We start from the raw sequence: 18,668 nt of genomic DNA, 5'->3' as shown, positions 1-18,668 counted from the left end.
AACGCTCTTAGCACCCGCACGCGAGATGATTCCATCGCTCCCGACTTCTGAGCCAATATGCTGTCCTATCACACAGACAAATACAATCTCCCTCCCTCCGTACGCACTCGTTCTGATGCCGTGGAACCAGTGTCTCTCCTCCAGCCGTATCAATACCTGCAGTTTCCCGGGTGGAGGAACTCATGAGGCAGTGGGCAGGAGGGAAAGAGGGAGAAACCCATATCATGCAGAGATGGGCTGGATCATGATTATTTAAATTACATGTAAATTTAAAATGTTATTTCATTACATTTATAATTCGTATCAAAATCACATTACTCCGGTGACATGTAATGTTTTTGCCTATATTCGCGGCGTGTATTCCAACCTAAAAGTGGCCTCTCTGACGAGCCCACTTTTGCTACAACCAGAGCTTGATTTCAGCTGGGTCTGTCTGGGTCAGCGACCCAGGAAATATTTATGCATCCGCCTCACCACATCCAGTATAACTCTCGCTACGGCTCTGTGGCTGCAAGGTTGATCAGATATGAATCCCTTGTCTTTGACTCAATTCAATGTTTATTTGTTACATGGAAAATCTCGTTTAGCCAGTTACCTAGCAAGCATAGAACAAGAACAATATCAAAGTGATACTCAACATAGGCCCCCATGGATGCTTGCCCCACCCGCCCCCCAAACACCCCCCCCCCCCACCTACGTCCCAAATATATCAACATCACTGCCACAAAGCTGATCAAATGTGACCAAAATACGTACATCGATCCTCATTAAATCCATCAAAACAAATTACCCGTGTCATTTACCCGGCGCGCCCTCAACCCACACTATGACCAGCAGCTGGACCCAGTCAAAGTTCAACATTTACAGGGCCATGTAAACGGCGGAGATAACGTTAATACACAACAACGAACCAATGGCAAACGGGGCAATTGGTAGGGAGGCTCGTAAAGTCCAGAGGAAATCGTTTCTCTGTTGAAACAGGTAAACGTCTCACTGGCTCAGGTGTTCACGCTCGGGGTAAGGCAGCCCCCACGTGGGGTCTTCACGGCAAGGTCATGACGTGCACACACCTGTGTACACACCCTGCACACACCTGCACACTGTGCAGCTTTTATTGAGCTGCCAGAGGTGGGACCTGCGTGTTTGTAGATTAATCTGGTACAAGACCACGTTTCGCAATGCTCCATACCGGAATCTAGCGTTACATTTGCGGGTGAGATAATTTACATGAATAATAATGACAAAACAGACAGTTTGTTTTTCTTACTCAATGGAATTCCGCTTTCCAAGTGCAGCAGATCGGAGACGAACGAGAGTGATTCAATAGCTCAATATGTTCAAATCTCGCGTGTATCTTAATCCCCCTACCTCTCTCCATCCAGCAGTATGAATGGGTTCACCACAGTTAGTAGATCGCCAGGTCATGTGTCATGGGGTAAAGTTGGGTACTCCCACCTCTTCTGAGATGTCTGGCGAGTGTGAATGAGAAGGCGAAACTTCCCCTCTACAGTTGCAGGGCCGCACCTTTACGTCTTGCTGGCTTTCACTTAGCAACAGCGCACAGCTCGTTTTGTAAAACCATTGCTGGACGAGGGGCCTCCCCACACCGAGCGAGTCGTGGGGGTTATTTAACCATACTTCACCATGATGGTCAGTGCGGGTTGGGGAAGGCGGGGAGTATAGAACCACAGGCTTACACATAGACAAATAGACAAATAGATTCACGCAGAGACCCACAGATTTGCCCTGACGGCATACAACCACCATCTGGCCTGAGGTCTACTCTTTCCCTAGATCGCCACAATCATATCGACCATTCAGGTACCTGCTTCGGCAATCGACCCTCCCCCATGCTGAACAAGTCCCACCCAGCGCAACCGTTTTTTGTAATCATATCTATATCACCCACCTGATTGCGTGACATTCAACACATACCCCACACCGCATGACCTGGATTTTACCATCAACCCCAGCCGCACCAGAAGTAAATACACCAGGGTTATACAGCCCGTATAGTGTGATATGGCACGCTATTGTAAATATAGCGCCCCTGACCATAGCATGGATCACACACACAGAATGCTCGCTGATAGGACCAAATATATAACATTTCCATTGCCATCACTCACCTGATGAGGCTCAACGACTCGCGGCATTAAGTAGTGGCAGGAAGGTAGGAGGAAAGAAGCCGTGGGGGACCAGGTCAAGGAGACAGGGGATCATGTCTCTTCCAACCTATTAAAAAGTGTGAAGTATGTCAGCGTGGTGAAGTCTGGTCAAATATTCCCATGCCCCTCGCGACGTGGGGAGGCCCTCATTCACCAGTGGATTTGCAAAAGGCCTTTAAATGTTATTTAGGCGTGTATATTATAGCGAATGGGAAGAAAGTCACAGCAGCCATCAGAAAGCAGTGGGGCATCTATAAATGGGTCACCCTGCATCATATTGTAACCGGCAACCTACCAAACCCACCCAGACACAGGCAATCGTGATGTCACACTGCTGCAATCCTTGCCGGCACTGACGGGGTCGGCTTATGTCAGAGCTACCATACCTAACAAATCAATATCACTTTTTCAAGAACAGCCCTTGCCATGAATGTGTGAATACGAGACTCGGACGCACAGGAACCACTTATATTCCCTCTGGAACTCTAATTACACATCCTGGCGGGAAGGGATAATGAATCAAGATGGTGATGGCCCGTGATCAAGGCTAACCACAGAGTGGCAGCCAAAGGAGATAATGCACCCGTGAGGTCCTACGTGGAGATGGAGGGATGGGTAACACGTGACATCGTCTATTCGTCTGGTGTTCCACGGATTGTTGCATCGCAGGACCGCGGTGTGGTGGTTGTTTGGGGAAGCGTTCCTCCAGTAGTGGCTAGATCATGGCTGATGATGAGTGTAATTATAGCGCAGTCCTTAATTAAAAACATCAAAAAACGACGAGGCACGGCTCGCTTATAAAATAGTTATCGTCTGGGACATTTATTACCCAACACTGCCACACCGTGTTACAGCACAAGACTGCAGCGAGCATCGTGTGGCGACATTTGTTTTATTACTACGCGAGTTTAACCTTTTGGCGGTACCCCGGGGTACCAGAGCACCATAGCACTCCGTGATGCAGTCATTTTTACTCTGTTGATGGTCGGCGATGCGGCAATCGACTTATCTCGACGAGCTGTACACGATGATGCACCACTACGGTGCGTACGAGCGTTCAGGGTTTCAGCGCAATCCTCCTCGATGCGTTTCGACATCGCGGAGTAGCACTGATTTTGGATTGATTGGTACCCCAGTCGCGGAGTTAAGTACACCCCTGGAAAAAATAGTGTCCCAGAAATAAAATCTTTAATTGCCTCGCCCATTTTGTATTATTGGGTACCCCGGAGTTCCGCCATAAGGATCAGTTAACCGAGAAAAGCCTCAAGCAGTCTCACGACTCTTTTTCAGGAGGGTCCTGTCAAGTTGGCGCAGTAGGGGGCGATGATATCGTGTCATCACAATTCAGAATTTGCCGGTAACTTTACAAATTTTAAAACTTTGGATCATTTCGCCGGCACGCAATGGCCTACGCTTGCGAATTATGACACGGGATCTTGGACGTCCGCGTATGGTATGGTGAACACAATATGGTCTGGTGAACACATTACACCCGCAATAATAACCAGGGCGGCTGCCGTAAATCGACCCGTGAACATCTGCGACAATCTGTGAACACGCTCACGCCAGGCCACGCCACTACCCCAATACACTGCCACTCCTACCTCTCGTCTCACTCTCCTACCTCCCCCCATATTACCTCCCAGGCACTCACCTACCTCTCCCTCCCTCTCATCTCAGTGTGTTGTATGTTCTGGCAGACGCGATGCGCGTGACCCCTTGTGGCCACCGCGTGCAAATTGTTTTTAGACTCAAAAATGCAGAAAGGGTTGGCCTAATTATTTTGGCATTGGTTGCCACGTGTGATACGATTGCACGAGATAACACAGATGGATTAGGTCATGTTCCTTTCTGTTGCATTGCATTGAATGGATATAGGTAATATTTAGGGTAATAATTGTAACCATTAGTTCATCATATGCACATTCAATAAAAACTATCATTTTGCCCGTCCAAGGACGGGTGTATTGTAGTAAATCTAAAACTTGCAAGCGAAAAGCAGACCGCGACGTGATATATACATTCGTGTGCAATTTGTAAGGCCGCGGTGACACAGACGTATTTCATTTAAAGGTTATAACCTCCCTTGTTGATCAGACGTCCTTTTTACTTCGATGTCTCAACAGCGTCACGGAGATGGCGTGACGTGAGGGTTCTGCCTTTGTCGTGAGGGTTGTAAGTGACGCCGAGGAGGGGGGAGGAGGCGCCTCGCCCCCCATGTGGAGTGACGTCAGCCGTTAATTATTATGGATAGGGGGTCGATTTCGAGGACTTCACCTTATAATGATTATTAATGAGGGGGGCTGTTCGATGTGGAGTGACGTCACCTGCTCATGATTATTAATGAGGGGGTTCTCCATGTGGAGTGACGTCACCGGCTCATGATTATGTATGAGGGGGCGGGGTCCATGTGGAGGACGTAACCTGTTCATGATTATTAATGAGGGGGGCTGATCGACGTGGAGTGACGTCACGCGCGGGACACAGACATTCTTGGCTCATCAAAGTAGTAAATAATCAGCAGCAGCAGCAGCTCTTCCCCTCTCCCTTGACCAATCACTTTTCCGCCACGACCCACGCTTGCCGGATTCACTTGTTTAACACTTGAAAAATCCGACCGCTTACTTCTACCTCTGCTGCAAAACTCCTCATCCATTCCCTTATCCATAATCGTCTGAACTCTTATGCTTGGTCTTTCCATTTACTATTTTGCCCCCCTTCAACAAATCCAAAACACCTCTGCACGTATCATATTCAGCCTTCCCGACAATTCTCAGACCTCGACTCTCCTCGCTCAACTACAGTACATTGGCTCCGTGTACTACCGTTACCTGTTCAAAATCTCCACCCTGGTCTGCAAATCCCTTCATGGTATTGCCCCACCATATCTTACCACTCTAATAACCTTCTATGTCCCTTCTCGCCCTCTACGTTCTCAATCTTTGTCCTCTCTCTATGTTCCTCCTCTTGCTTCTGCTCAACCTACGCTTTCGCTTTCTCTATTCTTACCCCCTTCACTGGAACAAACTTCCCCTCCACATTAAGCAGTCATCTTTGCTCACTCGTTTCCGCTCCGTCAAAACTCACTTTTTTTTCTAGCTCACCAAATAATCCCTTAAGATCCCCCTTATAAGCACTACCGTACCCGCGGCCTCTTCATAATCTCATTATATTGCTACCACTCATTCATTAAAACCATTCTTTCATGATCATCATTTGCTTTCATCAATTTGTATTTTACCTAATTCACGCATCATATTCGCCCATTACTTCCTCTCACCTATTTTCTTGACCTCATCTCCACCATTACATTCATATGTATCATTCTTAATTATCTGTAACACGCCTTGGTCAAGGCGCTATATAAATGATGTTAAGATAAGATAAACCGCCATGCTATTTCTATTGTTGGATGAAGGACTGCCCAAGTCATCACCATCCCTCGCGTTCTCGTGATGCAATAAGTTATCTAGATCCAAATGGATAAACACGTGTTCCAAAACCTGGACACACAAACCAGCGTTAAAGGACTATTTGCAAACATGGAAGGACTTGGATAGGGGTAGGGCGTCAACAGTACAGACTGCTGGGGAAATGGAGTTCCAAATCATTGGGGCAGAAAAGGAGAATGATCGACCTTCCACTGAGGACTGGGGGTATCAGCAGCAGGTCTTAGTGCGTAGAGGGGAGTAGTGAGACGAGCGGGAAGTGTTTTACCCTGAAGGCTCGGGGCCGTCCATAAATGACGTCACGCACCTAGGGGGGGGGGTCAGACATTTGTGACGATGTGTGACGAGGGGGGGGGGGTTTAGAAATGTGACGTCACGTAAAATTGCGCAACTTTAAATAAATATAAACAACACGTTCTACTTAATAAAATAGACTTTTTAATAAATGTTTTATCCTACATCAGAGTGCAGCGGCACATTAAATACGCACTACAATGACAATAGTTTAAAGTGATTTGAAAAGCATGTTTTATTTTTTTGGGGGGGGGGGCAGAGCTTTGTGACGTCATATTTGAGGGGGGGGGGTCTGACTTTTTGTGACGCCGTGTGACGAGGGGGGGGGTCAAAAATCGTCCAAAATCGCGTGACGTCATTCATGGACGGCCCCCTACCCATCAGCTTCCATTAGATAAGAATAGGGTTATCCCCTTTTTTATGGCAACAAAACTGAAACTTTTTTACAAGGAATCATGTCTGCATTAACCACAATACTTGTGGTCAGAATGGATTTTTTTTTTCAGAGCTCCCTTATATGCGCCTGAGCGTGGCCTGGCTCCGCCCACGGCCACGCCCCCTTCTTGATCCGACCAGAAGGTTCTCGGCTGCATGTCACGTGTCCCGTTCGCCCCCCTCGGGCCCCCCTCGCTACCCTGTCCTGGTCACGTGCCCTCTCGGGTTCACCCATGTCCTGGCAAGCCCTCTCTCTGCCCGTTACCGGAACCATGCCCCCTAGGGGCCCCTTCCATGGCATACACACCCTGGTGCCAGAGAGAGGCGATAACACGCGTAGTTCCTCTCTATTCTCAAGAGCTGACGCTAAGCGCCGTAGTGACTCAATATATGTCACTAAAAGGGTTTGAAAAATCAATAAAATGGATAAAAACACCAAGACCAGGAAAAATGATTTGTGTTCTTATAATTATTTCGTAATAATGTATTTAGCACAGGGAATGCAGAGGGGAAACATTTAAAGCATTTTATTTTGTAATTTTCCAAAAAAATGTAACAAATGGTATATTAAAATATTGTAACAAGGTCCAAAACATGGTACAACAGATCAAAATTGACATATGTCCTAACTGTTGACCTTCCACCACACCTCCGATTAGCACGGTTGGCTTCGTACGGTGCGAAAATAAGTCAACATAATACATACATTGAGATCTAATACGTGGACGGTGAGATGGCCCAGCGGGAGCGTATTCACCGCTTGTTGTGGAGGTTTTACGGTTTGAATCCAGTGGCCTCCCTGATTAATATTGTGGGCATATAAGCCATAAATATACCGTACGACATGTCGTCTGCTTCACAGTGGATGTAAAAAATTTAGTGATGTCATTAATTCACAAGAGTAGGCTATTGTGTGTCAGCTTAATGGTCTAACACGTAGGCTTTCGCGACGAATATTATCCATAACAATGGTGTTTTTGGGTTAAAGTAAAGGTGATGTCATCACAATGTACATTAAACGACACATTTATATTTAGTCGATATAGTAAAAAAAACATTTTAGTATGGTTAATGGTCTAAATTTGTCACAATTTTAAAATGTACGCAAATTATTCACCATTGTTGCGAAGATATGGCACGACCCTCCTGAAAAAGTCATGAAACTCAGTAAGGCTCTCCAAGGTAAAATAGCATGTTAAAGGATTAATTATTTAAATAATAATGGGATAAGTGTAACATGAATAAAACACCACAAAACGACATCATGAGAAGTATATGAATATATGGATTAACGCTTCAAGATAATGCAACAAGAAATAAAGAGATCATTATTTCCACACTATACTGTATCCACATTACTTATGTCTAATGAAAATGTGTTTTTAATTTCACAAGCACATTTTGCTACTTGTACTTGTACATCCAGTAAATGCTGTTCAATTCTAGCTTATGGGAGAAAATGATCTGACCGAGAATGTCCACAACTTCACACAGAAAGAGCATTTGAAAACAGGTCTGCTGGTCACTCACAATATATGGAATGCAGAAAATATAAATCTGGGTCTAGAGCCACTAAAGAGAGTGTAAAGTAGAGAATAATATTAGTTGAGGTATGGATGCAGCCGTTTTACTTTTGCGTATTTGGATAAGCCTAGTCGGCGGAGTCCAGTGCAAGTGTTTAGCGGAGCAACTCTATTCACCGGTACATCTTCTTTTGGCAAAGTTCCTGTGTTAAAAGAATATTGCAAAATTAATAAACAGCAATGGGTAAGTGATCTAGCAGCTGCACGTAGTAGTACAGTATGAGCACTCTGCTGAACCATGTTTCCCAGTATGGTGTTCCCCAAGATTTTCATTGACCTGAATGGTTTCCAGAGGAGAGGCGGTCTCACGGGCAATTTTTAAATGACCACACAGCTTCAACATTCAATGAACCGATCATCAATGTGGAATTTTGTGTACAAGTAATTTTGAACAGTGATACTTGAACATTGATATTTGCACTTGCGGCTGTGGCAGATTTCATATAAAATCCCTCACATTTTCAACTTCTCACTTACCGAAGGTACATTTCCACTAGAGTGGAAATCTGGTCTTATTTGTCCAGTATATAAAAATGGCTCCAAAGAAGACCCTAACAATTATTTTACAGACCAATCTCTATTATTTTACCATTTACTAAAATATTCGAAAAAATTATTGAATCACAAATGAACTGATACCTAAAAAGTCATAATCGCTTACATAGTAGACAGTCTGGTTTTCATGGGGATTACTGCGCTATCACAGCAATGTATGTATATGTTGACCTTCGTTCACACCGTACATCACCAACCATGCTAATCAGGGGTGCGCGGGAAGAAAGCAATGATGGATGTATTAAGTTTTCTCTTCAGTGACCTAGATTAAGCCCACTACTGCCATGCACTATTCCTGGACTTGTCAAAAGAGTTACCTTTCAAACCGTGCTCAAAAGGTACACAGTGAAAACATCTCGTCCACAAATATTAAAATAACAAAAGGTGTTCCGCAAGGTTCTGTGCTCAGTCCAATTCTGGTCTCCTTATATTTAATTAATCTAGGGCTAATCGTAAATCGCTTAGAACTTGCTGATGACACTGTCATGCTCGTATCGGGTAAGTCAAACAGAATCTCCAACACGATTTCAACTTAATTCAATAGCAAACGTCAACATTAAAATTGCTCATAAATCACTCAAAAACGAAGATCATGTTCTTTCTTTCAACAAAAATCCAGTTTCATTCCCTTCACCTGTTATAGATATCAGAAACAACATCATTCAACAAACGGAGTGCTTAAAATGCTTGAGTTTACTGATTGATTAGTAAACCGAAAAACTTGGGTTTACTGATCCCCCCCCACTTTGCGCAAGAGCACAGCAGTGTGGTCACCACATCTACGCCTCTATATAAGAAACGAAACAGGAGGACTTCTCCACAAATCTGTCTGTCGCCTGATAAAACTAGTTGCAATTACTGGCGAAACGTCGTACTCAGATTGTAAATGTTGTGGCTTGGCTCTCCAACACACCGGTGTGCTGCACTTGTGACGAATTGGCATGTTCTGTTTACATGACAACCCTTACTAGTTGGCTGTGTCGGGTGGTGGCGGGTTTTAACGACACATTTATATATTTACGCGATCTAACCCAAAAAACCTCTTATGGATGAAAAAAGACCTTCATAGCTCGTCAGATTCCTCTAGTTTAAGTAAAGATTCTGATTTACTTTCATTTACATTGTTTTGCAAATGTAGAGGCATTTTGTCGATTAAATGCTGGACGAGGTGCTCCCCTCGCTGTGCGAGTCATAGTGGTTATTTGACCATACTTCACCACGCTGTTTCAGTGTGGTTTGTGAAAGTAGGGGCATAGACACGGAAGGTTATACAACACACTACTTTTGCTATGCTCTCCTCTATGCCAGCCATACAGGAGAGCAAGTGTTATTCATGCACATTGTGGTCATCTTTCCCAATACCATCCAGGCTCAACCATAATTAGCTTACGAGATCTGGCATGATCGGGTGCATTTCAGGTGATTTGGTCATAGATTACACCATTTTAATAGTAACTTTATAAAGTGTACTGACAAATTTGGTTCGTACCTGTACACAAAGGCTGTTGATGATCATCATATGCAGGTGATGTAAAGGAATATGCTGATTTCCATTGGTGGTCTCCTTGACAAAAGCAAATGAAACATATTGAGTTTGTGACAAAATTGTATATGTAAAATGGCAATGATGAGTTTTACATTAAACCTCATCCACACTGTTCTTGGTAGAAAATCCACGTCATTGCTTCTGAAAAGCATACCTATAGTCTATGATTACCTGCAAGTCCACACAGCAACCGCCGCTAAGCCTGTCAGGTTTGTGGTGGTAGTTTATGCCAATTATAAAATAGTAATGCCAACTCACAGCCCCTTGTCAATCCATTGCCGTTTGACCATACTTTACCATACTTGTCAGTGCAGGCTGTAGAAGGGGGGAAACCCAGGACTTGTTCAGATATTCCTCGTCACTGGTGTTAACCATGGCAAACAATAAAACTTAGGTCACTGTGTTCAATGCACAGTGTATACTAACCATTCACTTTGCCACCATTCCCACCTAACCCTATAATTTTCATTTAAAAAAACTGAGAAAATGTATACTTTTAGTGCACATTAATAACACTGATACAAAACATCTCAGATCACCATTTAGTGTGAATTAATTTAAAAGTTTACCTAAAATTATCATCCACTGCAAAATATGTTGCTGATGATTATTTAAGGGCAATAGTTGCAGGAATGGTATCAAGATTAGCTGCAGTTGAATATGCAGCAGCTTATTTATATTGTTAAAATAAATAAATTATTATATGGCTCCTGCCAGAGGCATATTTAACTGTCACCATTGTTCATGCTCAAATACGTTGGCAAAGCATACGTTGGTAAATGTAATCTTTTGTACAATTTTTTACAAAGATGTTTTAATGTTTCCATTACATAAGGGCGAAATGTTTTGGTTATTTTAAGGTGTGTCTCAAAGATCATCTGCGCATGTTCCAAAAAAATGTATATTCTTTAGCCACTCCACTGCTGGATGAAAGCCTCATCATATCGTGTCAGTTATGGGGCTTGTTTGACTATGCTTCACCATCACTCGTCAGTTTAGTGAAGGAGTCCCGGAAATGGTTTAAGATATCATTCACCGCTCATGCTAGCCATGGTCAGGATCACTTGAGACACAGAGTTCAAAGTGCTGTGCGTTAAACACTCTAGTACCCTCCAACCCCATCACATACAATACATTATGTTAATACAATGACAGACAGTTGTGTTGTCAATAAATGATACTGATTACAATCAGTAGTCAACTATGTTGGAAACATTCACAGTCTCACTTACTTGCTATAAAGAGTAAAAACCATTCACCTTTGATAGGAGAGAACACATTACTTGCATCATCTTCCTGTCCGGACAGATCACATGTCAGCGGTGACACTGTAGAAACGGTGGCTCTGGGTTTCCTGTCCAAGCCAAAATGCTCCACGTCTGGCAGGGTGGCTTCTGGCTGTTGCACACGGCTGCACTCTGCTGTTATTGAGTAACTACGAGTGGTATCAATAAAAGATGCATCTTCTGTGGTTGCTGCGGATGCTTGCTCGGATTCATTGCGCTGCATTTCATTGTTCGCTTCATGAAAGTGTTTCAGCTCTTCAATGACAATATTAAATAATTTCTTATACTGATAGCACGGTTGTGTTTTGCCCAGATGATCGCATTCATCTATTGGTAACATGTCTTTTATAATGGGAGGGTCCATTCTTAAGGTATTGTTGCACTTGTCATTTTTTCCATTTTCATTAATGCATTCTTTTGTATCAGGGTTAATAAAAAGCGTGTTTATTGGTGAATATTGATTCGACTCTGCATTGTTTGCTGGTGCACAAAGAGTTTCTGAACACTCTGAATCATAGCTTGGTACAATCTGTTCATGGTTCGATGCTGCATCATTTATTGGTGCGCTGGGAGTTTCCAAAGGAGAATTATGGTATGGAAAAATCCGTGTAATTTCTTCATTCGTGTCCAAAATAAACGCTTCCCTCACTTCTAATGAATCATCGGGGTGTAACTGTATACAATCGGTTCTTGCGTGTGGTGTATGCTGTAAGCCAGGTTCTGTCATGCCTTTTGCCTCCGAGTCACTCCCTCTAATGATACTGCCAGTTGAAAATATGTTGTTATTCGTATAATTTATTGACAGTTTGGTAATATCTGTATGCCTTGTGAAAGCATAATCGTTTATTATTTTAGTGTTGTAGTCATAAATACAGGATTCATCTATAAAATTGTCATCAAGTTGATATGACAAACACAAATTGTCAAACCCAATTATTTTAATGTTCTTGTTTTTCAATTTTAAATCTGATGTATGTGTGTTCACTTCTGTACTGCCGATAGGATCACTGTAAACCTCATTCACATCACTGGGTTCGATTTCTCCATCTGAAATGCTACTCTTTGTGGGATTTTGTTTTTGGACTAAATATACTTCATGAAGCTCTTGGTTTAAATAATCAACATATTTTGCACGATTAATTGGATCCGTTTCATTTCTATCTGCACCGGATAAGACAATGTTTTTGCTGTGATCGTTGCGTTTCATAAAATCGTATCTTGTGCTCCCGCCTTCTTGTTCATGTACTGCTTCTTTGGTTTCCAAAAACGTGTGAGTGTTTGTACCCGATGTTAACCCTTCAATGTGCATTTCTCTTTGTCCTCCAGTTGTGTTCCTATCATCCACATCTCTGAATTTTATTGCGCAAGATATATCTAATTTATCTTTCACACATACCACTTGACATGAAGTCATATCTTCAGGATCTACTTTGTAAAGTTTACTTTGATCACTCAAAGGAGGGACATTTTTTACACAGGAACTGCATATGCTTTTTAAGTTTAAGTCAGGTAAACACTTACAACTTTGGATAGCAACACTCTTGTTCTGGGCAATTTGCGTCACACTCACATTGTTAAGATCCGTATTACTCAGAGTGAGTAATTTAGCGTGGTTGGACTCATGGCAGATCTCTCCTTCACAATCTTCAGCACATATAGCTGCTTTGTTGGAATCCTGTGCAAATAAAAAATCTGAGTTTAAATCTTCCGCGTTGTGCATGACGAAGTGGTCACCTACGAGATGCCATGGGTTTACATTTGCATTGATACATCCGCCGTTTAACTTAGTGCTACGGTAAAAACTTGACGTATTATTTATTAATGCATTTTTATTCACAAAGTCACATCGTATGTTGTTTTCATTAACCAGGTATGGTGATGTTTTACCCACATAAATGTTGCCTGTTGAATAACCGGAACTCACACTGCAGTCCACATCTTCATGAGCTTCGTCGATATTGACATCTTTACAGAGGTCTGTTGTGATGGGTTTTAAGTTGATATCATTTTGTTCAGCCACACTTATATCATCAATGCTTTCAGAGAGTGAGTTGCTGTTATTGTTTGAAGTAGTTACATCAGGGTCTTTGCTGGTGACCAAGATGTTTTCTTGCTCCACAGTGTTTGATGGATGAGCATTTTTTTTCTCAAAATTTAGAGTGAGAATTGGAACACGAGTCACGCTACATGATGGAATAAATATGTTATCTTGACTGCAGTATCGTTCACTTAGATTTGATGGCAATTCCACTTTAAGCTGTCCAAGTTCTTGAATAGGCTTGTTTTGGTCTTTTGTATATTTAATATCAATTATTTTCGGTATATCGGTAATACCCATATGTGTTTTAGACATAAATAAGCTAACTGAACTGATTGCAGCAGCATCAGCAGATTTATCATGTAGCTGTTTGCACACTTTTTCATCATCCACTTGATGTGTTTTGTTGACACGATCAAGTCCATTTATTTGGGCTTCCTTGCCACTTTGGTTCTGGTTTGACCCATTGGTAACTGTGTTGGTTTCCATATTAACAGATGATGTAGAAATACGGTCTTGTGGTGAAATTGTGGGTGCCCTTGGCTCCTGTGATGCTGTACAAATATCTGCGCTGTCAGGCAGGCAACAACTTTTGCTGTAATTTTCGTCAGCAATATTTACATTACCAGTTTCTTGTTTACTGGAAAACATGTTGTCTTTTGCATTATCGTTTCCTTTTTCAGAAAGTTGTAAACCATTTCCACCACCCTGTGTGAAGTTACTGTTTATGATACTTTCAGTAGATGCATCGATCTGACCCTCGTATTTTGTTTGTGTTTCATCATGCACTGCTTCTATTTTACATTTCACTTCTGGAAACTCATTTGTTTCAGGTAGGTTCCAAATGATGTGACTAGACTGTGTGCCCTTGTTGTCTTGTAAACGTTTCTCTCCGCTTGCCTCTATATAGTGCTTATAAATTATTTTGCAAATGTGCAACATTTGCCTGGTGTCTTCAGGCATAGGTGCAGTGCTGCGGCCAGGCCAGAACTTGACAGCGTCACGAGGTTCTTCAGTCACGTGCTTGCACAGTTTCACAGCATCACCTATTTTACCCATAAAATTTGTAGTTTTAACTGCGTCACACATTGCATCTGTCTTAGAGTCTTTGGGGGGTTCAGCTTTTGGAAGGCTGGAGACGTGTGAATGTGTTCTGCAGGTCACATCACAGCAACCATTGCCATCGGTTGCAATCTCCAGTCTTTGTCTTTTACACTCCGTGTGGATGACAAAGTCGTCTTCTTTGTCCATTCTGCAAGTGAGGGAAATAAATAATTTTTTAAAGAAATCGCAGTCCTGTGATACTCTATCTCATTGCCTCAATCTATGACTGCAATTCATACGCACTCAAATGCCATTTCACGTGAACGTGGTCACTCCTGCTCAAACAAGCCGTGCTCATCTATATCAGTAGCCCGGAGCAAGTGGTCACAATCCCACATTCACATAGCAGCGGGGCTTCAGTTCACAGAAAACTAATTACGTAAGCATGGAACTAGATAATTATTAAAGGCTGCGCACTTAGTCGATGCTTATTTTCAACTACCAAATTCTAAAGCATAAATTCGATCATATATGGCATATACCTGCACTATACTGCATACACAATAGACATGATTTACAGTATCTTATACGTGAGTGTTGGCAAACAATCCCCATTACCAGCACGGTGTAGGAGGGCCTTCATCCAGGAGTGTAAATTATCAATTAGCATAAGTCTATGGACTTTACCTGCAGTGTACAAATTAGTTTACTGCATCCATAATCAATACTCTGGATGGATGCATCAGTCGCTTTGGTATACAACTATACACAAATATAACGATGATTCTTGACTTAAAGTTTTCGTGATTGCAGGAATTCATATTCTTTGGGTCTTTCGGTAAAGCCACGTAGATATACAAATGATGAAAATATCGACGTTTCGATCGCAACACAAGCAATCGTCTTCAGGTGCAATCGAAACGCCGTGATTTTGATGATTTTTCTATCTACGTGGCTTTACCGAAAGACCCAAAGAATATAACGACGACGAGGAGTTACATCACCATTATTAGCCTTGTCTGGAGTTAATCACATCCTGTGGACTTCATCTCGCCTGCCAGTGGCGTCACTAATGGTCATTAATTAATGTCGGTGATGATTAATAATGATGAACAATTACTGTGGCGGAGATAATTAGCGGTGATGTTCAATCGTGAGGTTATTCAGAGGTAATGCACATCAGAGTACGACTTAACAAGGTGTTCCAGATGTCTTGTGACCCCATTTGATTATCTAAAACGTAATGTTTCGTGTGTACCAATGAGTGTGAACACAAATCAATGTGCAAAAGAAAGAAGTTTGCAGCCGATTAATTGGGGGTCACAAGACATCTGGAGCACCCTGCGCTGTGATTTATGGTTTTAAACGCTTAAACATCGTGAAAACTGCACAAAACACGACAAACATCACATTACCTCGTGAACACTCCCAGAATAGGATAATATAATAAAACTGCAAACACACATACATACATGCACAAAGGCACAAGACAAATACACGCAACATAAAAGTATACCTCAACAATACACAAAACAATACCTTATAATAAAAACCCAACATAAACTTACCTCATAAACACACAGGAGACACGAAGTAAACACCTCACAATATTCAAAACATTGCAAACGCTCTAAAAAAACACCCAACAGTAGTTTATGACCAAATAAAATACCCTTAAACTCCTCACACACAAAAGTACCTAACAAATACTCAAAAACAAATCTTCATTACACGTCGCAGTAATAAAATTACCTCACGAATTACGCAACAGCAGCAGCAGCACCACCCTGTTGTGTGGCGGGTGCAAGGGGGGGATGGGGGGTGGGGGGGGAATGGGGGGGGCGGGGGAATGGGGGGGGGGCGGGGGAAGGGGAGGGAATGGGGGGGGTATGGGGGGGATGGGGGGGATATGGGGGGTGGAATGGGGGGGTCGCGCGACGAACAAGCGCGGGAAGTTCGAGCGCGCGCTGTGGAGGGGGGGGATAGGGAAGGGGGTATGGGGGTTAGGAGGGGGGAGGGGCTGTTGGACAATCGGTGCCCGCTGGTTGTGATGAGCTCATTGCGCTGGTGCAGAGGGCGGAGCGGTGGTGCAGCGGTTAGCGCGCTGCGCAACGTTACGAACTCGGCCACCCGAATTCGATTCCCGCTCACGGACAACACTGGTCACGATTATTATAGAACCGATGCGGGCCTCCCTTAGTTAGACTCAGCCTCAAATGAGTACCTGGCGTGGTGTGTAAACATCCCCACTAGAAAGACAAAGGCGGTCGGGGCTGGTTCTGGCCACCCACCCTCACGGCGACCGTTCCGGCCTTCACAGGTGATCGCGAACGGCACCAGTTCCAAAATATGTTCAGACTATATCTGAGTCTTTTGGTGATATTCTCAAAATGCATTTCCACGAACGCAAAAGCGTCGTGGGGCAGAGGGGGGCGGATTATTTGACCATACTTCACCAAGCGGGTCAGTGCGGGATCGTGGAGAGGGGCGAGTGGGTGAGGAGAGCGGTGTTAGCCGTGGCTGGATATCCAACTCGGGTCGTTGGGCTTCTGTTGCAGTTCGCTCACCACCGATCCCTGTGCATGTGTTGACTGTATTAGTGTAGAATTCACCGTGAGAGGCGCCCTTGACCATTATCCATCGGGTGGAGAGGTAATGCGTGGCGTTACCGTGAGGGCGTCGCAGCAGTTTGGGGAAGTGTTCATCCAGCCAGTGCCGGATTATTATCCCAGTAGCAACAGTAGCTACTACACCATGTGTACTACACCATGTGTAGTAGCTACTCCATGTGTAGTAGCTACTCCATGTGTAGTAGCTACTCCATGTGTAGTAGCTACTACACGTGTAGTAGCTACTACACATGTGTAGTGTAGCAGCTACACATATGTAGTAGCTACATATATAGTAGCTACGGGTCCCGCACTTTTAAGGGCCTCGCGCTAAATGCTTTCAGCTATCAATTCAGGTTTAGTGATTCTGCACTTGCTCTATTACCATAGTACTATACTGCCTTCAACTTTTATGAACGACTGGGTGTTTAAGGTTAGCGATTTGTCGTATTATCTGGCTGTATAGCAAATGCAAAAATACAATTACTTTACTATGCAAGTAAAACAATTGTGTTTTAATATTCATGTTTAAAAAAAAATTAGGGCCCCTTTATAACATATGCTACAAGCACTGCACTAGCTTAATCCGGCACTGCATCCAGCGGTGGATAAATCATGTCTGAGTAAATGTACTCTGATAAAAATGCTCCACGTAACTGTAATAAACATGTATTTAATCCATAGCCCAGGGGCAAAACTCCAAACCAAGGAATCGTGCTGGTTGGATGTTGTACAGCGGTCTTGACACACGCGGGCGGTGCCCAGCCTCCAATCCCACCCCACTGGTTCGACCACTCACCAGCCTCACCAGGAGACAGCAGCCTCACCAAACACCCACAAGATTCCCACCAGACACTCACCAGACCCTCGCCATCCTCACCAGACAACATCTGCTCCCACTAGGGAGCTGGCACGGCCAGGTTAGCGTCCGGGGTGAGGCTGCCGCCTTAAGCCCCCCACCCCCCCCGAGGCGCAGGCGCCCCTCCCCGTCACGCGCCCCTCCCCGTCACGCATCACCGAACTTCCCAATGCGGTGCTTTTGCGCAATATGCAAATCTTGCCAATGTTCTTGGCACAGGGAGTTGACGGAACGGATGTTTACGACACTTAAAAAATAACGTATCAGCCCCGGTGACGTGGAGATGTTATTTCTCATGGCCTGGTAACGAACATTCAGGACCCTGTCGATGCGTGTGGAATATTTTGAGTCGACATGATCTCTCCCCGTGGTGGATGTGTGGATGCCCCCCCCCTCTACTGTTTACATTTAGGAAAACGCGTTTAGTTTAGTTGGCTACAAATATAAATTTCCACGTGATATGCCACTTCGATGAACTAACATGTGTGGCCAGGTCGCCTCAGAAAATATTTAAAAGCTCTGTGGGCTTTGTCTGGTAAATAGAATAGTGTGGTGTTAGTTTAGGAGAGGGCATCCGTCTCTTTAAATCACGAGTATTCCACCAGTCTCATGACAGCTGTAATGAATGCATATTACCTGTCATGGTACCTGGATCAGAAACACGGACAAGAGCTGGAACACATGCTGTACAAGAGCACAACAGAGCACAAAGGGGCGAATGCCTGAGATAGCATTGAGAGAAAGAAAGAACAACAACGTGAAATAGAGAACATATGTTTCATGAGGTTACAAACGTAAATAA

The 18,668-nt window shown here is 43.6% G+C and overlaps 1 long non-coding RNA gene across 1 annotated transcript; it reads right to left on the bottom strand.

The window, feature by feature from the left end:
- Positions 1 to 7,017: 7,017 nt before the first annotated feature.
- Positions 7,018 to 14,598, bottom strand: LOC144938647 (uncharacterized). The gene is made up of 3 exons (XR_013637869.1): positions 11,290 to 14,598; positions 9,974 to 10,045; positions 7,018 to 8,072 (listed from the first exon to the last, which is right to left on the bottom strand). It is a non-coding gene; the product is annotated as an uncharacterized LOC144938647 (long non-coding RNA).
- Positions 14,599 to 18,668: the final 4,070 nt, after the last annotated feature.

Source organism: Lampetra fluviatilis, chromosome 22 (assembly GCF_964198595.1).
Source record: "Lampetra fluviatilis chromosome 22, kcLamFluv1.1, whole genome shotgun sequence".
Taxonomy (NCBI): Eukaryota; Metazoa; Chordata; class Hyperoartia; order Petromyzontiformes; family Petromyzontidae; genus Lampetra; species Lampetra fluviatilis.
The sequence above is the reverse complement of the archived record's forward strand: the minus strand, read 5'-3'. Positions and strand labels throughout refer to the sequence as shown.